This window comes from Oryx dammah, unplaced genomic scaffold (genome assembly GCF_014754425.2).
Source record: "Oryx dammah isolate SB20612 unplaced genomic scaffold, SCBI_Odam_1.1 HiC_scaffold_13, whole genome shotgun sequence".
In the NCBI taxonomy this organism is placed as follows: Eukaryota; Metazoa; Chordata; class Mammalia; order Artiodactyla; family Bovidae; genus Oryx; species Oryx dammah.
This window is the reverse complement of record NW_024070197.1, coordinates 26,045,117-26,050,027: the sequence shown is the minus strand read 5'-3', so window position 1 is coordinate 26,050,027 and position 4,911 is coordinate 26,045,117. Positions and strand designations below refer to the sequence as shown.

Below are 4,911 nucleotides of genomic sequence, written 5' to 3'. Positions count from 1 at the left end.
TTTGGTTGGTATTGGTTCTCACCCTTCCTACAGTTAACAGACGGATGAAAAGACTCTATCTCTACCAGGTAGTGAGGAGTAGATATTTGAAAAGGACCTTAAAAGCCTAATAGATTGCATTTCTTTTATTTTTTAGCTGCCCAGCATCTAAACTCCCTTCTGATAACTGGAGCATTTCTTATGAATTTTGTAAAAACACCACACACTCATTTTCCAGATCTCTCTCCAGCTGGACTTCACCCATCAGCCATTGCAAATTCTCATATTTTGATACTAATGTTTCAGTTCTAGGTGATACCAAGTAGATTCCAGACTGAGGTTCTTTATGCATTCCTACTACATTCCATCTTCTTATGTACACCTCCTTCCCTGCCAACAATTTTCTTTGGCTAAATGTCCTAAATTATTCTGGTGTTTGCCTTTACAATTTTAAATGATTATTTTTAAAAACTAATTCCTTGTCTTATTATCCTATGAGGGTATAAAAATAGTTATAAAAATACTGCATCTACCCCTCCTTCCATCACTTCTCTCCATTGTCCCATAAAATTTTTGGTAGTTGTATAATTTTTATTTTGTCAATTTTAAAAAATTTAATTCTTTTTTAGGTTTTACATTTACATTATGATCCATTTTTAGTTAATCTTTGTATATGATGCAATGTTTGATGAGTTGTTGTTGCTGTTTTTTTTGCGAAGAGGCATTCAAGTTTTCTAACGCCATTTGTTGTTCCATGCCATACAGCATGTAGGATCTTAGTTCCCTGATCAGGGATGGAAACTGCACCCCATGCATTGGAAGGTGGAGTCCTATCCACTGGACTGCCAGGAAGGTCCCTTGTCAATGTTTTTTAACATTTATAATGTTAGTCTTCCATGTGTTACGTGTATGGTGACTCTAAAAACCAAAGATGAAATGCACTTTCTAAGCGATGATTGTATAGTCACCATAGAACCATGCAGAATGATTCAATCAGTAGAGAAAGACATGTAATCCGAGATCATTAAAAGTTTGTTATTTGAAGGAGAATATCTCAAGCACCAAAATTCTTACTCAGTTCTCTTCACATATCTTTCCATTTTCCTTTACTTCTTACTGTCATATTTGGTTACCATTGTTGGGGTGGGGGGTTGTAGTGTATATAATCCTCTTCTTAGGGTTCTTTTGTCATTTACTCAGAATAATTTACTTAAGTAATTTTTAAATATAGGATATGTGGGTGGTAAACTTTCTGAGGGCTTACATGTCCAAGAATTTAATTCCACGTTCATATTTAATTGATAGTTGGCTTAAGTAAAGTTTATTTTCTGCTAAAGAACTTTAGGGCTTCCCTAGTAGCTCAGTTGGTAAAGAACCTGCCTGCAATGCAGAAGACCCTGGTTCAATCCCTGGGTCAGGAAGATCCCCTGGAGAAGGAAATGGCAACCCACTCCAGTACTCTTGCCTGGAGAATTCCATGGACAGAGGAACCTGTCAGGCTATACAGTCCATGGGATTGCAAACTGTCAGACACAACTGTGTGACTAACTCATTTTCAAAGAACTTTGAATGCATTGCTTTCGCTTCAAAGTCTACTATCCTCCAATGTTGCTGCTGAGATATAATCAGTCTTCTTTTTATTTGTTATACCTAGCCTTTCCTCCTTCACCAAAAGCTATTAGAGTTTTCTCTTAATTCTTCAAGTTCTGAAATTTTACAAGGCTGTGTCTAGGTGTAAGCCATTATTCCCTTGGTCCCTTTGGTATTCAGTGATCCCTTCCAATCCAAAGATTTATGACTCTTGAAGGTCCGTCTAGTCAAGGCTATGGTTTTTCCAGTAGTCATGTATGGATGTGAGAGTTGGACTGTGAAGAAAGCTGAGCACCAAAGAATTGATGCTTTTGAACTGTGGTGTTGGAAAAGACTTGAGAGTACCTTGGACTGCAAGGAGATCCAATCAGTCCATTCTAAAGGAGATCAGTCCTGGGTGTTCTTTGGAAGGAATGATGTTGAAGCTGAAACTCCAGTACTTTGGCCACCTCATGCGAAGAGTTGACTCATTGGAAAAGACTCTGATGCTGGGAGGGATTGGGGGCAGGAGGAGAAGGGGATGACAGAGGATGAGATGGCTGGATGGCATCACCGACTGGATGGACGTTGAGTCTGAGTGAACTCCGGGAGTTGGTGATGGACAGGGAGGCCTGGTGTGCTGCAGTTCATGGGGTCGCAAAGAGTCAGACACGACTGAGTGACTGAACTGAACTGAACTGAACTGAAGGTCAGGGAAATTTTCACTATAGTCCATTATTTTTATGATTGTTTACTTCCCTTCATCATATTTATTTTCTTCTTGTGTAATTTCTATTATATATATGGCAGAGCTCCTGGCTCTATCCTCTTTGTATTTTAACTTTTATTTTACATTTTCTCTCATTTTTGTCTTTTTGTTCTACATTCTAAGAGATTTCTTTGACTTTATCTTCCAGTTCACCAGTGTAGTATTCAGCTGTGTATATTCCATTAGTCAACTGCTGAGTTCATTTTTGAAGTTTTATTTCTAATCTCCAATATTTGGAGAAGGAAATGGCAACCCACTCCAGTGTTCTTGCCTGGAGAATCCCAGGAACGGGAGCCTGGAGGGCTGCCGTCTATGGGGTCGCACAGAGTCGGACACGACTGAAGTAACTTAGCAGTAGCAGCAGCTTAGAGGCCAAAAATATCTTACCTTTCCAGATCTACAATAGGCAGCTGCAAATTTTGTGGCCTCCCGGACACACAGGATATCCATTCCATCTACCTATCAATAAGTAGGAAAGATTTAAACACAACATTGTAAATCAACTATACTTCATAAAAGTTCAAAGATAAATAAGGGCAGAGCTTAACTCCAACTGACTAAAATAGTTTTCTTTTCCTATGACCTGTTCATCCACTAAGAAAACAGAACCCTTCTTTTGATGTGAGGCATCAGGCCAAGAGTGCTGCCCCAGGTATATCACAGGCATCCTTACCCTCAGCCCAGGAATAAAATCGCCTCTCTTGTAGTAATCAGTGCTCGCTGCTGCTCTTTCCACAGATGTTCCCATCCCATAGCGGTTATTCTCACAGATGAAAATGCAAGGCAATTTCCACAAAGCTGCCATATTGTAAGCTTCGAATATCTGACCCTGGAAGTACAAATAAAAAGTTCAAGTGGTTAAAAAAAATAATAATAATAATAATCTCCAATATTTTTATTTTATTTTTTCTTCCCTATGGAAGATTATCTTATTGAATAAATATAATCACTTCTGAGATCTATCTGAGGATAATATAATAGCCTATCAAATCTATCTGGGATTATGAATTAGAATTTATATAAAATTCTTTTTTGTTTTCTCAAATAGCTGTGTTCCCTCCAGGATAAGTTTTTCCTTTTAGATATTTGCTACCTTCTCAACAAAATCAACATTTTGTTAATATCTTCAAATAGCTTATGTTCCTTTCTTGTCCATGCATCATCATGAATCAAGATCATAGATTCCTCTGTAGCTGATACCAGTAGGTCTCACCAATGAAAAAAGTGCTGATTGCCAGTTTCATGTAAATTCCTGACTAGGTTTTTTATTTATTTATTTATTTTTAATTGAAGATTATTGCTTTACAGTATTGTGTTGGTTTCTATCAAACATCAATGTGAATCAGGTAAATGGGTGACTAGGTTTTGACTGACAGGTAGGGAGCAGGCAGGCTGGTTTGAAATTCCAGTGGTAATAAAAGGCAAGGAGACTTTCTTCTGGAGGTAAGACACTGTTTTCATACATGATTCCTGAGTGCAACTGTCCTCCTTTTTTGTGTCCAGGTCTTGCTTAGTAACACAGAAGTATTCAGTCTCTGTTCTTCCCTCTTCGTCCCCAGCACCCTCCAAGGAACCATCTCTGAGAGACAAATAACTTCCTTCAGAGAGTAGATCTCAGGCTTTGACCACAGAGCAAAAACTTCTGCCAACAATTACTTGATTTAGACAGAAAAAAAGAAAAGGCACCAGGCTCAGAATGCTGTTCTTTAGTAAATTATTCAACTCTTACTATCTGTAAATGTTCAAAAGAACCCAGCTTATCTCTGGGACTGTGGGAGTTTTTTTAAAAAGCTACCTACCCATGTATTTCTTTTTCTATTTACCTTTATACCTATCTATGCATATGTTTATATATACATATAAAAATATATTCTCTAACAATTAGCTTTGTATACCTTTTTATTATAAAATAAAGCTCAAATACCGAAAGCTATATGGAATAAATATTTATCTTAGTGAATTATTACAAGGCAAAGACCACCTTGATCACTAAACAGTGCTTTTCCAGCATCCCAGATGTCCCTCCACGTTCAATCACAATTGTAGCCTTCTTCCTCCCTCCTGACTGTGATGTTAGACATTTGCATTTCTTTATGTTTTTATAACCCACGAATGCATCTCTAGACACTACTGTTTAATCTGCTTCTGTTTTTACCTTGATATGTCACTGAAGTCTCTATAGATTACCCCTCCATCCCTCTCCTTTCGCTACAATCTCTATTTGTGGAAGAACTCAGAAAATTTCTTCTAGGTATGGATTTTTCCAGTTTCATACTCATGGTACAGCTCATTATGTTCCTTTGTCCCTTGTATTTTCTGCAAGTTGGCAGTCGGATCCAGAGGTTGACCTCTGGAGTTTCAAACCCTTTGACAAAAATTGTGTTCCTCCATCCATAGACATGTAATGACTGGCTTTTTTTGCTTTTGCTTTTGTTTTTAAATATTAACAACCATTAATGCTTAATGCCTAGATCTGTTGATCCATTGAGCATTGAAAATTGGTGATAATCCTTATCTGTTTTGTTTTCATACATTACCTAGAACAGTTTTATAAAGACATTCTTGTCTATTATTTGGCTATCTAGTAGAACAAT

The 4,911-nt window shown here is 37.4% G+C and overlaps 1 long non-coding RNA gene across 1 annotated transcript; it reads right to left on the bottom strand.

Annotated features, from left to right (window-relative positions):
- Window positions 1-2,739: 2,739 nt before the first annotated feature.
- On the bottom strand, window positions 2,740-3,171 carry LOC120872674. The gene is made up of 2 exons (XR_005723308.1): window positions 2,991-3,171; window positions 2,740-2,776 (listed from the first exon to the last, which is right to left on the bottom strand). It is a non-coding gene; the product is annotated as an uncharacterized LOC120872674 (long non-coding RNA).
- Window positions 3,172-4,911: the final 1,740 nt, after the last annotated feature.